Raw genomic sequence first — 22,008 nt, 5'->3', positions numbered from 1 at the left:
ACATAAGACCCCGGGTAAAGACTCTCCTGGAAACCGATTCCCGCCCGCCATGGCATCAACGCCTCCCGACTTTACCCCCGTGCCCGTGTTCTGCACTTGGGTTCATCCACCGCCACGCTCGTGTAACAATATCTATATTTCTAACTGAGTGGGACTTTGACAGTTGTCATATGAAATGCCTGTTGACATTGAACAATAAACAAGAGAGAATCTGCAGACACTGGAACTCCAAGCAACAGACACAAAATGCTGGAGGAACTCTGCAGGCCAGGCAGCATCTATGGATAGAAGTACAGTCGACGTTTCAGGCTGAGGCCCTTTGGCAGGACTGGATAAAAAGAGATGAGTAAATTTAACAGGTGGGAGGGGAAGTAGAGAAGCACGACGTGACTGGTTAAACCGGGAAGGGGGGAGAATAAAATAAAGAGTTGGGAATTTTATGGGTGAAACAGATACAGGGCGGGAGAAGAGGGATAGAATAAAAGGCCATGGAAGAAAAAAAAGGAGGGAGAAGGACCAGAGGGAGGCGATGGCCAGGCACGGAGATATGGTGAGAGGGAATAAAGGGGATGGGGAATGATGAGGGACGTGAGAACATGACTGGAAAATCAAGAAATCGATGTTCATGCCATCAAATTTAAGGCTACCCAGACGGAATATAAGGTGTTGTTCCTTCTAGCCGAGTGTGGCCTCATCACGGCAGTACAGGAGGCCATATAGATTGGAAGCTCACTGCGTTAAGGTAGCTGCTGAGTTTTATGCAGAAAAATATTGACTGATTTGAGATATGTGGCATGGAACCAGTGCTTGACCCTCAAATTTATCCAGTATTTTAACAACACTACGTCATATCTCTTTTCCCAAATATAGTCCAATCGCTCAAATACTACACGGTCCATAAATTTACATAAATGGGACGTCAATGATATTGGTCTATTACTAGAAGGATCTGACGGGGCAAGGGGGTGTTCCCAGGTTTTAGAATAGACACTACAATTGCCATTTTCCGTGAGGAGGGAAGATGGGCTCAATTCCAATTATGATTCAAAAAATGTAATATTATCTCAAGAGAGTTGTTAGACATTTGTTTAAACATACAATAATATTCATCATCTTCCTGGAGTCAGAAAGTGGGGTCGGGCGATGCGGGGGAGGGAAAGATGTGCTTGGTGGTGGGATCCCATTGGGAATGGTGGAAGTTACGGGGAATTATTTGCTGGACACGGAGGCTGGTGTGGTGGTAGGTGAGAACAGGAGGATCCCTATCCCTAGTACTATTTGCTGGACACGGAGGCTGGTGTGGTGGTAGGTGAGGACAGGAGGATCCCTATCCCTGGTAAAGTGACGGGAGGATGGGGTTCGAGCAGAAGTGCGTGAAATGGAAAAGATGCGGTTCAGGCTGCGTTGATGGTGGAGGAAAGGAAGCCCCTTTCTTTTAAAAACCAGGTCATCTCCTTCTTTCTAGCATGAAAACCAGATTCTGAGAGCAGATGGGGTGGAGACGGAGGAGCTGAGAGAAGGGAATGTTCCAGAATGAAAATCCTCACCCGGAGAGCAGATTATTCTGGAATGAAAAGCCTCATCCTGAGCGCCCGGGCAATATCCCGGTAAACCTTCTCCGCACGCATCCTGGTATAATCATGTCCTCTCCATAATGTGGCCACCAGAACTCAGTGTTATCCGAGCGCATCCAGGTGCTAAAACACATTACCAACAGACTGAAAAAAGCACGTTCAAAGAATTTAAGAGTCCCGACGATCACCACCGCGCCCCCACCCTCTGCGACACCGAGATTGATGCCTAGTCCTCTCACATACAATTCAACAAGCACACGGAGATTATCAGTAAAATACAAAGATGCATGTTTATAGTCCAGACCTCACAGCCCAACGAGATCATCTCTCGACAGACCCCCAGTGGCCACCCCGACGCAGGACGCCCGCTAGGGAATGCCACGGCTCACAGGACCAGTCCGCCCATATACAGGCACATATCTATTTGTTTTTTTTTGTATTTATTTGTTTATTTATTTGTTTGTTTGTTTGTTATTAATTTACTTATTTTCACATTGCTTGTTTGCCATTCTGCTTGTGTGTAGGTCTTCGTTCATTGATACTGTTGTATTTCTCAGATCTACTGTGAAGGCCAGCAAGTAAATGAATCCCAGTGTAATGTATGGAGACACATTCGCACTTTGATAATGATATTACTTTGGACTTTGAATGTGCTCTCTGAGTTCCGATTCCACGCAATTTATTGATAATACTCTGGCTTTTCTCAGTTTATTGAACGCTGGGAGCAGACAACCCGCCGTCCTTACCCGTTTTCCGCTGGCTGTGAATCCAGTCCACACCAGCGTTGTTACCTGGTGACCGCCCTCTGAAGCGGCCCAGTCAGCTTGTTGGATGGCTCAGAAAGGGGGAGGAGAGTGAAGAGTGAAACAAGTCCGGATGCCCGCCCTGCAACCCTGCAGACCTTACCACCTCCATCAGTACTTGGGTCCTGGAGCTCCGTCATTGACAGCCCGGTGGGAGATCGCTCCGCACACGTAGAGCAGTGGTTACGGAATTAGGCCCGGCTCCGCCTTCTCCAGGACAGCTTGGAAACGGCAAAAACCATTGCTGCTGCTGCAGAGGCCCACATGTGGATCTTGGGGATTGTAGTCGTGATGTGAAGGATCCCTGCGCCGATAAATGAGTTTCTCTCCGCCTGAGTACCCGCATGGAGTTTAGGGTGAAAGGTCACCTAGCAAAATATGAACCCTGTTTCTCGCTTCACTGATGTTGTCGTATCCGCTGAGTATATCCAGCAGTTTCTGCGTTTAGTTCAGGGTCAACTCTGTTTCTCTGACTCCGGATCTCTGCTGCCCCTGTCGCATGTGGAGGAAGTGGTGAAGGTGACGGACTGGAAATCCATTTTGGGTTGTCTCCACGCAGGTTCGAATCCTGTCCACTGCAATGAATAGTGGAGCGGACTCGAAAGGCGGAATCGCCCACTCCAACTTCTGTTTCCTGTTGGTCAACGTCCAGCCTTTGTGTTTTGTTACATATTTGCTACTAAGAATGAGGTTATGGAATAACATGGGACAAGATAGGAAAGTCAGCATGTTTTCCTTAAGGGGAAAACTTGCTTGACGAACCTGCTGGAATTCTTTGAGGAGACTGCACGTAGTATAGATAAAGGGGATGTAGTGAATGTTGTTTATTTGTACTTTAAGATAGCTTTTGAGAAGATGTAACACATGAGGCTGCTTACCAAGTTAAGAGCCCATAGTATTAAATCAAAGTAACTGGCATGGTTAGAGCATTGGCTGGTTGGTAGGAGACAGCAAGTAGAAATATAAGTATCCTTTTGCGCTTGGCTGCCACTGACTTGTGTTCCGCAGTGGTCAGTGTTGTGACCACTTCTTTTTATGCTGCATATCAATGGTTTAGATGATGGAATAAATGGCTTTGTTCCCATGTTCGCAGATGATACGAAGATTGGTGGAGGGGCAGGTAGTGTTGATGAAACAGGTAGGCTGCAGAAGGAGAAATAAATGTGGCATATTTTCTAAACGGGGAAAATATCAACAATTGGAGATGCAAAGAGATTTAGCAGTCCTTGTGCAGATGTAGTTCAGTGGGCGAGCACATGCTTTGCATGTACGAAGTCTCGGGTTCATTCCCAGATGAGGAAATTACTCTGTGCTCGGCATTCATTTCCGTCGTTGAAGCGCGGATAAGCCTGTAACATGCGGGAGAAGACGTTGCTGTATCGGTAGGGAAATTCAAAAACATTGCACAGCAATTCCAATGACTATATGTAGCAGAGTGTCGCAGTGGAACCATGACGGGCCCATAACCCCGAGGACGCTGGATCGAAACCATCTTCTGCTGTTCATCAGTTATCAGTGCGTTTTAAAGCTGGAGATACAAGGGAATCCACCGGCTTTCAGTTGAATAATGGAAGGAGAAATGACAAAAGAGTTTAAATTACATGTGTGCAATGGTCGAAGATGGACATTTCTGTTTCATCGGCTTTTGGTTCCAGTATGTACAATATGGTTTCCTAGGCACACACTCATCCACACAGATTTTAATGAAGTCAGTGACAACTGTGGCGTACTCATTAAGACTGCTAGATGAATCCCGAATACAGTCCTGTCCACAGATTCAAAGCAGTCCTGCAAGCGCCCCTGCACCTCCCTTGTCAATACCCTTTTTAATCCTCACTACTGATTCAGCAGAATTCAGCATCTGCCTATACTTAGGGAGTAGGAGTCGAGCCAGGTGATCAGACTTACCAGTGTGGGCAAAGTGGAAAATCTGGAAAATATTTTCCTGCATCAGTTAATCAGCCAATGAATTCTATTGATGAATGCTCCTCACCCCAACACACAATCAGGCCGGAATGGATGAGTCGCATCTGGACAGTGCTTTACACAATGATCCGCTGAATCGGAAACGATTCCGAGCCCTTTCCGTTCGGACAGGAAGAAGTGTCTGTGTAAAAGCGTCGATACCATAGTCACGAACAAGCATCGGGGTGACCCTTTAAGCTATACTATACCCGGACATGCCAGCGACAGATCACACTTTTGCATTGGTTTCTCGCTCGTTTAGTGGTTAGTATCCCCGTCTGTCACGGGGAGGACGGGGGTTAATTTCCCCGACAGGGAAATGGTTTTGCTGTTTACATATTAAATGTAATTGCAACTCGAATTTACCAAGTAATTTGAAAAGGGTTAAATAGTCATAGTCATACTCATAGTCATAATTTATTATTCTCGGGGGAAATTGGTTTTCGTACAGTTGTTCCGTAAATAATAACTAGTAATAGAACCATATAGTTAAATAGTAATATGTAAATTATACCATTAAATTATGAAATAAGTCCAGGACCAGCCTATTGGTTCAGGATGTCTGATCCTCCAAGGGAGGAGTTGTAAACGTTGATGACCACAAGCAGGAATGACGTCCTATGACGCTCAGTGTTGCATCTCGGAGGAATGAGTCTCTGGCTGAATGTACTCCTCTGCCCACCCAGTACATTATGTAGTGTATGGGAAACATTGACCAAGATGGCATGCAACTTAGACAGCATCCTCTTTTCAGACAGCCCAGTTCCATCCCAGAATATGAACGACCTTACAAATGAGTTTGTTGATTCTGTTGGTGTCTGCCACCCTCAGCCTGCTGCACCAGCACACGACAGCAAACATGATAGCACTGGCCACCACAGACTCGTACAACATCCTCAGCATCGTCCGGCAGATGTTAAAGGACTCAGTCTCCTCAGGAAATAGAGACGGCTCTGGCCCTTCTTGTAGACAGCCTCAGTGTTCTCTGACTAGTCCAGTTTATTCTCAATTCGTATCCCCAGGTATCTGTAATCCTCCACCATGTCCACACTGACCCCCTGGATGGAAACAGGGGTCATCGGTACCTTAGCTCTCCTCAGGTCTACTACCAGCTCCTTAGTCTTTTTCACATTAAGTGCAGATAATTCTGCTCACACCATGTGACAAAGTTTCCTACCGTAGCCCTGTACTCAGCCTTATCTCCCTTGCTGATGCATCCAACAATGGCGGAGTCATCCGAAAACTTCTGGAGGTTAAAGAGGTTAAGTCCGAGTTTGGAGTTGAAGTGATCTGTTCTTTGGGAATACAGAGCAGTCGGTCTGCTGTGACCCCGGGAGTGAGAGTCAACCGATAGGAGGCACTTTGTTTTCTGCTTTGTGAAATCTCCCCTCAGCGACTCTGTATCACAGAGTTATTCGACGTAACACGCGGTGACGTGGAACAATATTTGGTTCATCTGCCTCTGCCACATTTTAAAAGTTAAAAAAAGGCTGTTCTTGTGCTCGATTTAAGGTTTACAGTTCAAAGAGTCAGAAAGGAGAGAGCGAGTGGAATCGGTGCCTTCACCCAGCTCAGGCCACCCTGCAGAGACTCCGGGAGACTCCTTCCGTCTGACTGCGAGCTCGGAGCTGTGAAAGGTCATCGACCTGAAACGTGAACTCGGTTTCTCCCTCCACAGACGCTGCCTAAACTGTACAGTATTTCCGGCTGTTTCAGCTTTTAGTTCAGGAGCAGTCCTGTTTCTCTGACCCCGGGATCGATGCTGTCCTCATCCGTCCCGGGACAGAGTGATTACGTCCCATGTAAAATGTCCTTCTTTGAGGAGTGTGTACTCGTGGCCGAATGTTTTGGCGATGCACTGGGAACTTAGTTTGGTATTTCCCCTTCTAAATCTGACCAATATGTGGTTCCACTGTTTTCTGTTTGATGTTGTGCGTCACCTTCTGATGCAAACCATGCATGCAGATTGTGAAAAGCCGAGTCACAGCATCGATTGTTAGTCACCATCTTCCAACGCCGGAATGGACCATTTATTAAAGCCTTTTCTCGCTTGTCTCTGTGGCGCAATCGGTGAGCGCGTTCGGCTGTTAACCAGAAGGTTGGTGGTTCGAGCCCACCCAGGGACGCTGGTGATCTAGCAGCTTTTGCTGCGCGTTGTATTGCCCACCGGGAAACGCTGCGCTGTCCGGAGCCCGGCGTTCCCTGCTCTGCGGCATCACATTCAGTGGACATTAAAATGATTTTTGTCACATACCGAGCTACGGTGAAAAGCTTCGCTTTCACGCTGTTCAGAGAGATCAGATCATTGCACAGTGAATAGAGAGAGAACAATGTTAAGCAATAACAGAATGCAGAATAAAATGTAAGGGCGACAAAGAAAGCACAGTGCGGGTAAATAATCAGGTGCCGCATCGTAACGGGGTAGATTGTGAGATCAAGGCTCCATCTTATTGTACTTGGGCACCACTCAACAGACATAACAGGGGAGTTGAAGCTATCCACGAGCCTGTAGTACGTGCTGTCTTGTACCTTCAGCCGGATAGAAGAAGGCAAATGAGAGAATACGGGGGTATGATAGCTTTCTGTCAGGAGTGTATAATATCCACTTCTCTTTGACCATAAGTGTGTGTTTGCTCCAGCAACATCCTTGGAACTAACGTACTTATCGGGTCTAATGTCGTGGTTTTGATTTAATTTTGGGTCCTCGATCATTCAGTTGTAGTTGAATTGGTTTCATCCCACATATATCCCCGTTCATTTTATTTTTACTATGGATGTCCAATCCCAATACACGTCCAGCAACTCACCGCCCCCCCCCCGCCCCCGGCCCCACCACCAGGAAGGTCTCAAAGCTCTCCGCTTCCATCGGGATACCAGACCCAACCAGCTCCCCTCCTCCACCATTCACCTCCGTCTGGCGGAACTTGTCCTCCCACTTCCTTTAAACACAAGGTGAGCCATGGACACTGGCATGGGTCCCAGCTGTGCCTGCCTGTGTGTCGGCTACGTGGAACAGTCTATGTTCCAAGCCTACACTGGTGTCGCTCCCTAACTTTCCTTACACTATATAAATGACTGCATATTTACATCTTTCTGCACCCATGTGGAACTCGTCCACTTCATCAGCTTTGCCTGCAACTTCCACCCTGCCCAAAAGTTTACCTGTCCCATATCCGACAGCTCCCTCCGTTTGCTCCATCTCTCTGTCTCTATCTCTGAAGACAGCTTGTCTACTGATGTCTATTATAACCACACAGACTCTCTCAGCTACCTGGACTATACCGCTTCGCACCCCGTTACATGTAAAAATGCTAGCCCCTTCTCTCAATTCCTCCGCCTCCGCCGCATCTGCCCTCAGGATAAGTCGTTTCATTCAAGAACAAAGGGGATAACGTGTTTTTTCAAAGAAAGGGGCTTTCCTTCCTCCACCATGAAAGCTGCTCTCAACAGAATCTCTTCCATTTTGCTCACGTCTACACCCACCCCATCCTCGCTCCCTCCTCCGGACAGAGGGTTTGTCTTGTCCTCACCTACCTCTCCCCACCCTCCGCCTCCAGCACACAATTCTCTGTAAGTTCCGCCATCTCCGGCGGGATCCCACCACCAAACACATGTTTCCCCGCCCCCCCGACGTTCTACTCTCTGCAGGGATCCCATGTCCGTTCGTCCCTCCCTCTGATCTCTCTCCTGGCACTTACCCTTGCAAGTGAAACAAGTGTTACACCTGCCCCAACACATCCGCCCTCAGTACCATTCAGGGCCCCAAGCAATCCTTCCAGGTAAGGCGACCCTTCAGCTGTGAATCTTTTAGTGTCATCTACTGCATCCAGTCCTCCCGGTGCAGCCTCCTGTATATCGGTGAGACCCGATACAGATTGGAGACCACTTCACTGAGCACCTACACTCCCTCCACCAAAACAAGCGAGAGCTCCCAGTGCCCATGCATTTAAATTCCATTTCCCATTCCAATTCCGACATGGCAGCGCATGTCCTCCTGTATTGTCGTGATGAAGCCACACTCAGTTTGGAGGAGCAACAACGCATTATCTTCGGCTGGGTAGCTTCCAACCTGATGGTATGAACATCGATTTCTCAAACTTCTGGTAATGTCCCATCCTTCACGAAGCCCGATTCTCTTTTCCCTCCCTGACATTATCTGTTACCCACCCATCACCTCCCTCTGGTGTACCGCCCCCTTTTCTTTCTTTCATGGTCTCCTCTCCTTCCCTGTTCTCCAGCCCAGTATCTCTTTCATCAATCAAAGTTTCAGGTCCTTAATTTACCAGCCACCCCTCCCCCCGCCCGTTTCACCTATCACCTCGTGTTTCTTCTTCCCCTCCCCTCACCGTCTAACCCTGATTCTTCGTCGTTTTTTTTTTCTCCATTCTGGATGAAGGGACTGGGTCAGAAATGTCGACTGTATATTTTTCCCACAGATGCTGGCTGGCCTGCTGCGTTCTTCCAACATTTTCTGTGTTGCTTGGATTTCCATCATCTGTAGATTTTCTCTTTGGGCCTCTGTCCATATCGCTCCACTCTTACATATTCATGAGCCTATCTAAACACAACGTATATCCTCCGTCTCTGAACCTGGCAGCCCGTTCCAAGCACCCGCCCACTCTTCTAAAAACGTGACGCGCACATCTTCTTTAACTGGCATAGTTATTAGAAGCAATGTTAGTGAATTTGTGGCACAGAACAGTACCAAGGCATGTGATTTAGTGGCCATTAAAGAAACCTGGTTGCAGGGTGGGGATGACTGGGGATTAAGTATACAAGGGTATCACGTAATACGGGATGATAGGCAGGAAGGCAAAGAAGGTCCGGTGGCACTCTTGAATAAGGATGAGATCAGGGCGATTGTGAGAGACGATATAAGATCTACGGAGCAGAATGTGGAGTCAATCTGGGTAGAGATTAATAATAGTAAAGTGAAGCAAATCACTGGTGCACTGGTGGGAGTTGTCTATAGGCCACCTAACAAAAATATTGCAGAGGCAGAGGCGATTAACCAAGAAACAACAGAGGTTTGTAAGAATGGATCAGCAGTTGTTATGGGGTACTTTAACCTCCACATAGATTGGGTGAATCAGGTTGGTCAAGGAAATCTTGAGGAGGACTTCATAGAATGCATCCATGATGGGGATAAGTGTGGGGAATAAAAGATAGTATCAAATTAAAAGCTCATGTGTACAAAGTCGCAAAGAGTAGTGGGAGACTGGAAGGTTGGGAAAACTCTAAAAAACAACAAAGAACAACTAAACAAGAAATAAGGAAAGGGAAGATAGAGTATGAAAGTAAATTAGCACAAAATATAAAAACAGCCAACAAAAGTAGGGTGGCTAAAGTCAACGTAGGTCCCTTGGAAGACGAGAAGGGGAAATTGATATTGGGTGATAAGGAAATGGCTGAGGTATTGAACGACTATTTTGTGTCGGTCTTCACGGTGGAGGACAGGACTAATATGCCAAAGAATGATGTTATGGACGAAATGGGAGGCGAGGACCTTGATAAAATCACTGTCACTAAAGAGATAGTGATGAGCAAATTAGAGCGCCTGAGGATAGGTAAGTCCTGGTCCTGATGGGAGGCATCCCAGGGTGCTGAGGGCATGGCATTGGCGGAAGTTACATCAGACGTGTTGCTAATCATTTACCAACATTTCCCACGCTCTGGGCAGGTCGCCAGCGGATTGGAAGACAGCAAATGTCACGCCACTTTTTGAAAAAGAACGTAGGCAAAGGACGGGCCAGTTAGGCCAGTTAGCTTAACATCTGTAGTCGGGAAATTGCTTGATGCTTTCATTAAGGAAGAAATAGCAAAACATTCAGAAAGGAGTGGTTCCATTAGACAGACGCAGCATGGATTCAGAAAGAACAAGACCTGTTTGACAAACTTACTGGAGTTCTTTGAGGAAATAATGAGTACAGCGGATAGAGGGGAACAGGTGGATGTCGTATACTTGAATTTCCAGAAGGCGTTCGATAAGCTGCTGTACAAGACAATTATAAATAAGATACAGATGCCTGGAGTCGGAGGAAGTGTATTGGAATGGATAGTGGATTGGTTAACCAATAGAAGGCAGAGAGTTGGTCTGAGTGGATGTATCTCTGGTTGACAGTCAGTGGTGAGTGGGGTGCCGCAGGGGTTGGTGCTGGGCCCGCAGCTGTTTAGCATTTATATTGATGATTTGGAAGAGGAGACTGTGTGTAGCGTAGCAAAATTTACTGATGACACTAAATTGAGTGGAGAAGCAAATTGTACAGAGGATGTGGAGAGTCTGCAGAGGGATATAGATATGTTAAATGAGTGGGCCAAGGTCTGGTAGATGGAATACAACGTTAGTAAATGCGAGATTGTCCACTTTGGAAGGAATAATAGAAGAGCAGATTATTATTTAAATAGTGAAAGATTGCAGCATGCTGTTGTGCAGAGGGACTTGTCAGTGTTTGTGCATGAATCGCAAAAAGTTGGCTTGCAGGTACAACAGGTTATTAAAAAGGCAAACGGAATGTTGGCCTTCATTGATAGAGGGATTGAATTCAAGACCAGGAAGGTCATGCTGCAACTACACAGCGTACTGGTAAGGCCGCACCTGGAGTGCTGTATGCAGTTCTGGTCTTCATATTTGGGGGAGGTTATACTGGCTTTGGAGGCAGTGCAGAGGAGGTTCACCAGGAGTCGAGAGATAAAGCGGTTAACCTATGAGGAGAGATTGAGTCGCCTGGGACTATACTCACTGGAATTCAGAAGAATATTAGGGAATCTTATAGAAACATACAAACTTTTGAAAGGGATAGATAAGATAAAAGTAGGAAAGTTGTTTCCATTGGTAGGTGAGACTACAACTAGGGGAAAATGCCTCAGGATTCAGGGGAGAAGATTTAGGACGGAGATGAGGAGAAACTGCTTTTTCCCAGAGAGTGGCGAATCTGTGGAATTCTCTGCCCAGGGAAACAGTTTAAGCTTCTTCACTAAATATATTTCAGATGTAGTTAGATAGGTTTTTACATAGTTATGGAATTAAGGTTTATGGGGAAAGGAGAGTAGATGGAGCTGAGTTTAAGGACAGAACAGCTATGATCTTATTGAATGGCGGGGCAGGCTCGATGGGCCGAATGGCCGACTCCTATTTCTTATGTTCTTAGTTCTTTAAACTCTCTCCCACTTCAACATTAAATTTCGTCCCCGCTAGAATTTCAAATTCCTACCCTGGGAAACCAATTCTGACTATCTGCCCAATCTATGTCTCTCATAGCTTTATACTTCATAATTCGGTCAATTTCCTCTGAGGCTCTAACACTGCAAAGAAGGCAAACCAGCTCAAACACTTTAATCAGGCAACAACCCGGCCGGCAACGCTTTACAAATTCTGCCGATCCTTCCTGTGAAGTGTCTTTTCTTGTAGAATATGCAATAGATTCTGAAAAGGATTTAACGGGAAACTCTTGAGGGACGTTAATTCCATTCCTAATGAATGATAATTAATGAATCAATTTTACACTCACACCGTGATTAATTGGCCCTTGCAGTTCTACGTAGATCGTGTCTATGTCAGAGGTTTATTTGTTAAGTACTCTAAATTGTACAACCTGCGATGGCCGGGAATCGAACCCGGGTCAACTGCTTGGAAGGCAGCTATGCTTACTACTATACCACCATCTCTCAATAATGTTGCAAATGTTTGGAGTACTGAGGTGTCTCCCATAGTTCCATGTGACTCGATCAGTCCCTGAGCTGCTTTCTGTCGGATCATTCCTCACTCTGCGTGGAAGCTGAACGTAAAGCTGCTGATCCCAGAGAACATCGTGGAACTAGAGATGGAGGATAGAGGTTGGAGAACCTTAAAAGCCTTCTTTGATTCCCTAGTTCTCTGGTGGGAAGCCATCAAGGAGAACATCAACAGGTTCTTCATGGGCAGGGGTATCCAGAAAGCAAGGCAGGAGCAGAAGGAACTGTGTAAATCCAGAGAGAGTTGCAGCAACTTCTCCTTCTCCAGTTTAACGGGGTGGATATCAATGAGGAACTGCGAGAGGTGAAGGGCCGACAAGCCCAGCACCTCGCCGCCGAATCCTCCAAGATCATCTTCCGATCAAGGGTCCAAACCGTGGAGCAGGACGAGACGTGCTCACGCTTCTTCTTCCAGAAGGTGCACAGTGGGAGCTCTGTGATCCACAACCTTATGGTAGAGGACGGCTCAGTCCCGTCCTCGCAGACCGACATATTGAGGATCTGCAGGACCTTCTCTGCCGGTCTGCACGGCGAAAAGGTCACAGACTCAACAGCCTCCCGCAGCTTCCTGACCGCTATCAGAGGTCTTAGACGACGGCATGCGAGAGAGTCTGGACCAGTCACTGACCCTGGACAAGCTGACAGGCTCCGTCCGTTCCTTTGAGTCAAGTAAAACTCCTGAAGCGACGGCTTACCGGCTGAGTTGTACTCGGCTCTGTGGAACTGGATGGGCCCAGACCTGCTGGAAGCGTACAACGCCATGCGTCTGGCCGGCTGCAAGTCAGAGTCCATGAGGAAGGGCATCATCACCCTCATCTAAGCAGAAGGGGAAAGAGAGAACATTAGGAATTGGAGGCCCATCTCTCTCCTGAATGTAGACTACAAAACCCTGTTCAAGGCTATCGCCAACAGCGTCAAGTCTCCTCTGGGACAGGTGATCCACCCGGATCAAACCTGCGCTGTACCGGGCAGGAAGATCTCAGACAGCCTCGCGCTGCTGAGGGACACCATCGCCTCCGTGCAGGACAGAGGGGTGGTGACGCCTGCCTGGTCATGCTTGGACCAGGAGAAAGCCTTCAACAGGATATCGCATACGTACATGGGGAATGTGCTCTCCAAAATGGGATTTGATGAGGGAATCCGGAATTGGATCAGACTGCTCTACACAGACATCCGTAGTGCAGTCCAGGTCAACGGGTGGGAAACAGATAGCTTCCCCATCAGGTCTGGAGTCAGGTAGGGCTGTCTCCTCTCCCCTGTCTTGTTTGTCTGCTGCATAGAGCCCTTTGCCGAAGCCATCAGGATTGATGAGGTCATAAGAAGGGAGACGCTGCCAGGCAGTGGAGGGACCCAAGTGAAAACCTCGCTGTACATGGACGATGTCACCATCTTCTGCTCTGATCCGAGGTCAGTTCGCAGGCTGATTGGCATCTGCGAACGGTTTGAGCTAGCTTCGGGGGCCAGGGTCAGCCGCGCGAAGAGCGAAGCCATGCTCTTCGGCAACTGGCCCGAACGGTCCAGTGTCCCCTTCACCATCAGGTCTGACCACGTGAAGGTGTTGGGGATCTGGTTTTGAGGGGCCGAGGCAAGCAACAGGAACTGGCAGGAGCGGACTGCCAAGGTGACACAGAAACTGGGACTGTGGGGAGGGCGCTCCCTATCGATAACGGGCAAGAACCTGGTCATCAGATGTGAGGTGCTCTCAGGGCTGCTGTACCTGGCGCAGGTGTGGCTCGTCCCCCGCTCCTACAGGTCGGAAATCACCTGAGCTGTCTTCAGATTCGTCTGGGGGTCCAAGATGGAGCGGGTCAGGCGGACCGTCATGCACAAGTCCCTGGACAATGGAGGCAAGAACGTCCCCATTGTCCCCCTCACCCTGATAGCCAGCTTTGTGTGTGGCTGCATCAGGTTATGTGTAGAACCCAGATATGTGGGGACCAAGTACCACTATGTTCCCAGGTTCTACTTGTCGCCCTGGCTACAACGGATAAGTCTGGCCCCACTCCCGCGCAACGCCCCGGTCAGCTGGTCGTTGCCGCCATACCTGTCATTTTTATAACAGTTCTTCCAGGAGAACGCCTTTGAATACAGGGTCATCAGGCAGTGGTCGGCACGTAATGTCCTGCAGTGCCTGCAGGAGAAGGACGTGATGGACACAGTGTAGTGGTTCCCTAAGCAGACCATCCAGTTCATCTGGCAAAATGCCTCATCGCCAGATCTCACCAACAGGCACCAGGACCTCGCCTGGCTGGCGGTGAGAGGGGCTCTCTCAGTCAAATCCCTCCTGTACGCCCGGAACGTCGTTTCCACACCCCACTGCCCACGGGAGAACTACAGTGAGGAGGAGTCTGTGACCCACCTCCTTGCATACTATCAGTTCGCACAGAGGATGTGGAGGCGGATGGACGGGCTAGTGGCACGTTTCATCCCCAGCAGCTGCGTAACAGAGGACTCTCTGATCTACGGGCTGTTCCCGGGGACGCACACGGAGACCAACATCCGGTGCTGCTGGCAGATTATCAACTCAATGAAAGACGCTCTTTGCTCGGCCCGAAAGTTGATGGTCTACAAGAACATAGAGATGTCCTTGGGAGAATGCTGCCGACTGGCACATTCTCGGCTGCAGAAGTACGTGCTGAGGGACGCACTGAAACTCGGTGCAGCCACCGCAAGGGCCCGGTGGGGAAGGAGCACTGTTTAGGGTTCTTCTCCCGCGGGAGTGGGAGGGGTCGGGAGCGGGGAGTATGCCCCTCAAAAATGGTGTGGAAAGAGTAAACAACAGACAGCCACTTGGGTGGCTAAAAGTGCAAATATGGAGCCTGGAATGGAAACATCTCTGAAGGATTGAGAGATATTGAATGGTTTATTGTACATAATTTTATTTTTGAATGAAGTATTTTTGAAATAAAAAAATGTGCAATTAAAAAGAGACTACAAAGATCTCGGTGAAGTTTCCAGATATCTGCTATCTTGCCTCATTCACTCAATAGCCGGGGATGTATCCCATCCAGTCCTGGTGAGAGTCCCAACGCTCCCGCAGCTTGTTGTCAACGTGCACTGGAATAGCAGAGTATCCTTTCTGAAAATTCTTTACTGCATCGCTTTTTGTTTGAGGAATACTGACGTGAAATATTCATTTCGTGCTTTCCCCACTTCCTCAGGCTCCAGGCATACGTTCTCTCCTCTGCCCCTGAGTTGTTCTACTTTCCGACCTGCCCTGTGATGTCCCTCTTGTTTTTAATGTGTGTGCAAATTGCAATGTTATTTCCCCAGTCTTGCTTTGCTAAATCATTCCCACTCACCAGCATCATTCGGCACTACAGATTCTCTGTTTAATTTGCATATTGCTGTATATTTATCGAGGGCATTGTCCAATATCCACTTCCTAAACTTTCCTCAAGATTCATTTTCCTTTTTAGCTAAATTTTCAACATTACTGAACTGCTCAACTTTAAATGAATCCCACAGGTCAGATGTGAGTTTACCCAATCTCAGCAGCTCACAGTCTCCACTTTCCCCGTTTCCTGACAAACAGAGTTCTCATCAGATTGCCCTCAGATTAATAAATACCCCAAGGTTGTGTCCTTATTTGGCGCGGACGGCTGTCAAAATAGTTTCCCACAGAAAATCATCAGGTGCAAGGCTCATGCCCCAGTGCAAGGTCTCTGAAATGTCTCGAATATATCTGCTTCTAACACTACCCCTAGATGCGAATGCCATTCATTTTCTGTGTATAAAAAATAATCTAAAGCATTTCCCATTGCTTTAAATTCCTCTATCACCTTGAAATTGTCTAAACTCGGTTTTGCCACTTCTGCTCCCAGACAAATACTCTGACTGCCTACTCGATATTTGCCTTCCAGCATCTTGTACACCTCTTTTAAGTCACCTCTCATCCTGCTTCTCTCCAAAGAGAAAACTATTCCCATCCTCAACATGTCCTCACAACACACTCTCTATGAAGTTCAAAGTTCAACTGAAATTTACTATCAAAATTTACACGTGTCACCACATACTACCCTAAGATTAATCTTCTTGTGGTCGTTCATAGCGAATACCTGTGGTTCCATGGTGTAATGGTGAGCACTCTGGACTTTGAATCCAGTGATCCGAGTTCGAGTCTCGGTGGAACTTATTTCCTGGTTCTGCCAAGTGACGGGTCCATTTGTGAACACACTGGATTGTTCGTGAAAATTTTGATCACTCCGCGTCGGGGGGGGGGGGGGGAAGGTCGAAGGGCCGCTTTGCCCGAAGGTCGGCAGGTCGGGTCTCGGTGGAGGGAGGCCCCACGGAAGGACTGAGTTTGAGCTGTCGCTCTCCTTGACGCTGACAGAGGCTGTTTTCGAAATTCTGAGGCATATGTGATTGTTGGTGTGGACGGTAGTTTATATTGGTCTCTTCCAGTTGTTTTTTTTATGTTTTTTTTTGTTATCGATCCTGCTTCCCTCCAAAGAGAAAAGCTCTTGTCATACTCAATCTCTCCTCACGAAATTGGTCTAGGAAGTGCAATGTTTAAAGTAAATTTATTGTCAAAGTTCACACGTGTCAGTACACGCTAGCTTGCGATTCAGTTTCTTACGATCGTTCACAGTAAATATATGTGGTTCCATGGTGTAATGGTGAGCACTCTGGACTCTGAATCCAGCGATCCGAGTTCGAGTCTCGGTGGAACCTGTTTCTTTACTGTCAAGTGAGGTGCCCGTTTTGTATGTGACAATTTTGGTCACTCCCCATGGGAGGGTGCGTCGGCCAGGAGGTCGGGAGGCCGCCTCCAGCAAAGAGAAAGAGCCCAGTCTTCGTCTATGAAGGCCCCACGGCAGGACTCCGTGACGTCCTCGCTGATTTTCGAAGTTCGAAGATATGCAAGATAGTTAGTGCGGACGGTAATTTATATTGGTCTCCTTAAGGTTTTTTTTTTCTCTGTGTTTACGTTCTTGGCTATTTGCTACTTTCTGAATGGGGGTGGTGTTGAAGGCTAATATTCTTGTTGGCGTTTTTTTTTCGTGTTAGCTGTGTTAGATCTGTTAGATTTTTATGTGCGGGTGAGGTGTTAGGTGTTTGATGTATATTGACGCTGTTTTCTGTGTAGGAGGAACTTGGGGATTAGAGGTTTGATATTTCAGATGTTGTGTACTGGTGGGAGATCACTTACAGTTGTGCGAGGGTGGCGTTGGGATTTTGGGGTTTGCGAGTTCCAATTCGTTTTTCTTGCGGGCGAGAGGTGATGACTTTTCATTCAACGACATTGTTGTTGTTTGATTCTGTATTTCATGGTTATCTGGAGAAGACGATTTTCAGAGTTATATTGTGAGCTCATCCTTAGGGTGACTAAAACTATCCCCTGTTTTAAAAGCCTGATCGTTGAAGCGTAATGGCTATTCCTGAACCTGGTACTATCGGACGTGAGGGGTCGCATAATTTCTTGATGGCAGCATCGAGAAACGAACATCGCCTGGATGATGGGGTCCTTGATGATGATGCTGCTTTCCTTCGGCAATGCTCCATACAGATGTGCTCATAGTGGAGAGGGCTTTACCTATGCTGGACTGGCTGCATCCACAACTTTTTACGGTCCACTTCACTCAGTGGCATTGGTGCTTCCATACAGATCATGATGCAACCAGTCAGGATAATCTCTGTACACCTACACAAGTTTGTCAACGTTCGAAACGACATTTGCACAAACTTGCGTAGAATTGGCTATAAATGTTGGTAAGTCGTTCCGGGGTGCGAACAAATTCTGTTCCTCTAAGCCTCTACAGTACGAACCCAGTCAACATTGTGGAAACTACAGTCACACACTATCTGTTGCTTTTACAACATTCTATAACATTCCTACCTTTCTGTTCCTTTTTCTCCTGCTGAAACATAAAAAACCTCTGCAAAGTGAAGCACACAATATCTCTAGTTTCCTCTTCGTGAAATCTCTCTTCCATCCTGAAAGAATCCCAGTTGGAGGGAGGTGATTGACCGTGGCCACGTATTGCTCTCCACTATCAGGGTTGTACAAGTCTCAGTGTTTGAAGCGCTGGGGTTGTACTAGTCTTCAACGGTGGAGCACAATGTAAGGTGGGTTCAGGTCTGTGTGCACTCACACAGCGCTGAGAATTTCATAGGTCTAAGTCCCCGTACCGAAGGTCTATATATTGCAAATTACTTTGCTCTGTGTGCTTCCAGTGTTGCAAGTGGCTGGTGTACAGTGTGCGGAGTTTGGTCTGTGTTTGATCGTGTCTTCACTGTGTCATGTCTGTCTTTATCTGTACAGCAAATGGATGCTACTGGAAAACTGTGTCCCCACAGAGTTATGTTGGGGTTGCTGGGGTCTGTGTCCCTGTCATAGAGTGGAGAACAAAGTGGGGTTTATTATTGTTAAATGTAAGATATTTCCAGGAATGTTACAGTTCTCTGATTACACAGCGCAAAGCCAGTTAGTTTCTACGTATAATAACAATCTCTGTCACTTCAGTACTGGTCAGTCACTGTGAAAGTCTTTGTATCAACGATTATCAAGGCCTGTGTCTTAATAACTTCCTGCCAACAGTTGTAGAGCTCTGTGTCCTTACAGAGCGGTGCGGACTGTTGTAAAGATGTATCTTCTTACAGTGCGGTGCCTCGTGTTGTAAATGCGTTTGCTCTTACCGTAAGATGCTGATGATGTCTATAGGTCAAAGGTAGAGTGCTGTGCTTTTGTCATTGGTGGAACGTTTTGATAAAACTTCGTACTTGTATCAGAGTCTTGTTCTGGTCTGTGTCTTTACTGACCTGTGTTGTGCTCCGGCAGCTCAGTGTGCTTGGAAGGTAGTGGCAGACCTTTACAGAAGTGTGTCCTTATTACACGAACTGGCCATATACACTTGGGTAGATTAGAAGTCTCCTGGAGACTACACTGACTTTTTCAGACCATTAGTGGGCAAAAGATCACTGTGGAATGGGGTAGACTAGTAAACCAATGTATTATATACAAGCTTTTGGTACTACATTCCTACTGTCCATTTCCCAGTCTCTTCCCACGGCTCGGCATGCTATTTCCCCGAAGGACCTGTCCAGTTCCTCTTTGAACACACTGAATGGCTGTTCCCATCAGCTCGGCAGGCTATGTGTCCCAGATGAGAACCACAGTCAAAGCAGAAATAAAGGTTTCGTCACTCTCTCCATTTGATCCTTTGCCCACTGGTGCTGTGATCATTCATCAATAAACAGTGAACAGTACAGCACAGGAAGAGTCCCCCCGGTTCACTCTGTGTCTGTTGACCATGATGCCAGTTTAAACTGCATGTCTGCATGCATGTGGTCTGTGGCCCCCAATGGACTAAACCCCCCCGAAGGATTTACCCACCTTAACACTCTTTGAGAGACCCAACACAATCTCCTCCTTAGAATCAACACATCATAGAATATCAGCCTACCCTTTCCTGATCTCGCTTTCCTCCCTGACATTTCCCTTGGTAAACAGCAATGAAAAGTATTCATTTTGTATCTCACCTTCTAACTATGCAAACACTCCCGCCTTTGTCCTGGAGTGGTGCTGCTGTTTCCGTAGTACTATGTTTCCCCCCTAGATCCATCCAATTTGTGCTGCTACACCGGACATATGACGGTTTTTATTTTTTAAAAAAACTAAATGCAATATCTCCCATTACTCTGAGCTCCTGAATGTCACCAGACCTCTCTTACTCCCTCACAGGGACAGGGAAGCCCTGAAATCTGACCGGCTGGACTGCCAGAGACTCTCACATGCTAGGCATGGATTTAACCAACACATTCAGCTCTCAGACCGCTCTCTACGATTCCTGCCAATTCGGCTGCAATTCGCCTTCCTAAGTTTACGTTCATCCACATGCAGTTCCCATCATGTCCTCTTCAACGACCATCTGACAACCTCCAGAATTATGATCATTAAATCTCTCCCAGTGAAACTCATCTTGCTGGGCCCTATTCCAATGCCAATCGGGTATGTCTCTCTCCCCGGTGCACCATCTACATACTGTTTCTTCCTGAACACGCGTAAAAAAAATGTCCAATCAAGCCTGGGACTGTAAGGGTGTCCCAGTTATTCTGGGCAGATTATTCAAACGCTACAGCTCCTCTGTTGTTTTTCCATCAGCCTATAATCTGCCGATTTATCTGTTTGTCTGTCTTCCGGGCTACAGGGAAGTTGACAGTGTAATCGATTCACAGTGATTACAGCTATCCTATTCCTAAATTCTATCCGCATTCTGTGTCGCCGGGTTCAGATATGGCCCAAGTGCGGAGTCAGAGACACTGAAACAGGTTGATATTTCACAGACTTTAATGAGAATAGTGTTAAAGGGGAAAGAAAACAATAAACAGAAGGCCAAACACGGCCGTTAGCTAAAACCATCAAATGGTGAACTAAGCCTACACTGCGCCTGAAAAGAACAACTAAGAATAATACGAATAGCGCTAGTCTTCAGAGTCAATTGACCTGACTGGCCAATTTCTCAGCAAAGGCGAAATGCAAACAGGCAGCAAAGAGTTGTTGTACTGTGTCCAAGACTGGGCAAATTCTACGACGGAATGAATGGAGTTAAATACTATCACAATGAAATAATAACTAGCTGACACTTGCATATTCACGATCGTAAATGCGAATCTGATGCGCTGCCGAATCCGTGGTTGCGACAGGAAACCCCTCTCTATGCGCATCCCCTGAGGCACCATAACCTGTGTGCGCTAGAAGTCCCCGATGAGAGACTTGCCCAAGATGTCCTTCAGTGATGCTGGTAGACAATTGCCATGGTGTGCACTGCCAATATCGGAGGCAAAGACGGCCATGTAGAGACAGAAACAAGAGCTTTTACAGAGGTAACTCGACCAAGTGACACCGTCAGAGGGATCATATTCAAAATGAGAACTCTCCGGTTGGAGCTGATCGGGCATCTGCTTCAACAACGAAATAACAGAATCCCGGAGCCTATGAAAATTAACATAACAAACTTAAACAGAAAGCACAGGAAACCACATGACAAAGAGCGAGTCGCTCGAGAAAGACGAAAGGAGCTGTTAAACCATTGATAACTGTTGTTAATAAACAATTCTGGTGGTCTAAAAACCTCAGAGCCCAATGCTCTCTGATGCCCCGCACATGCCTGAAGCAGTCACTACAGGACCACCTCCTCCCGATAGCTGGCACCTGATGGCGCAGGAAAACCTGAAAACGCGAGAGCCAGGAATGACTCGAGAGACCTTGGGAACTTTAGAGGGAGGCAAGAGGAACTCGAGAGGAAGGGCGACTCGGCGATCCCGAGAGACTGAGACACCTGGGAAACCCAGTAGGCTGAGATCAAGAACCCGTAGGCGGGGCAGAGAGAGAGACTTCGGTGTTCACGAGGTGGGGAGGACATTGAGAAACCCTGAACACATGAATAAGCCTTGGAAACAACCGGAAAAATAAAACGCTTAGGAACATAAAGAAAAGCCCTTGGGAAACCTTGAAAACATGAAACTTGAAACCAAGAGAAGGAACCTTTTCAAATCTTATAGTGTTTTATCTTTCACAATTTATTCCAGAGACAATTAGAATATGAACTCAATTTCCAGATCAAGACAGCATAGATAGGTTTCTTTCATCGCTATGCTAGCTATTTCTCTATAGATCTAGTTAATTTGCTACATGACAATTCAGTTTTCCCAGTCTGCACCATGACTGTACCATGACTTTCATCATGAGGTTACTTTACTTGTGTATCTGCACACTCCAGTCAGGGGTCAGCTTTTGGAGTATGGCTTTTCCAGAATTTACACTACTGACGTCAATGATGATTTGTTGAATCAATTGAAGAGCTTACTTGAAGTGCTCATTTGTTATGCAGACCTGAGTCATGGAACCACAAAGCTGGGAACCTGGGTATTTGTGACTTGAAAAGCTTAGAATGGATATTGAAGCAACTCAATATAGACTAGAGAATTAGATA

General features: G+C 47.0%; 1 protein-coding gene and 3 non-coding genes across 4 annotated transcripts in view; 3 read left to right on the top strand and 1 right to left on the bottom strand.

Moving 5' to 3' along the window:
* LOC140189166 (uncharacterized) overlaps positions 1–22,008 on the top strand; it is a 751,862-nt gene that overhangs the window by 352,433 nt on the left and 377,421 nt on the right. The gene's annotated exons all lie outside the window — the stretch shown is intronic.
* On the bottom strand, positions 11,936–12,007 carry trnag-ucc (transfer RNA glycine (anticodon UCC)). Its single transcript has one exon. It is a non-coding gene; the product is annotated as a tRNA-Gly (tRNA).
* Positions 16,136–16,207, top strand: trnaq-uug (transfer RNA glutamine (anticodon UUG)). Its single transcript has one exon. It is a non-coding gene; the product is annotated as a tRNA-Gln (tRNA).
* Positions 16,676–16,747, top strand: trnaq-cug (transfer RNA glutamine (anticodon CUG)). The gene has a single exon. It is a non-coding gene; the product is annotated as a tRNA-Gln (tRNA).

Source organism: Mobula birostris, chromosome 28 (genome assembly GCF_030028105.1).
Source record: "Mobula birostris isolate sMobBir1 chromosome 28, sMobBir1.hap1, whole genome shotgun sequence".
Taxonomy (NCBI): Eukaryota; Metazoa; Chordata; class Chondrichthyes; order Myliobatiformes; family Myliobatidae; genus Mobula; species Mobula birostris.
Note: the sequence above shows the minus strand (reverse complement) of the source record. Positions and strands in the feature narration are given on the sequence as shown.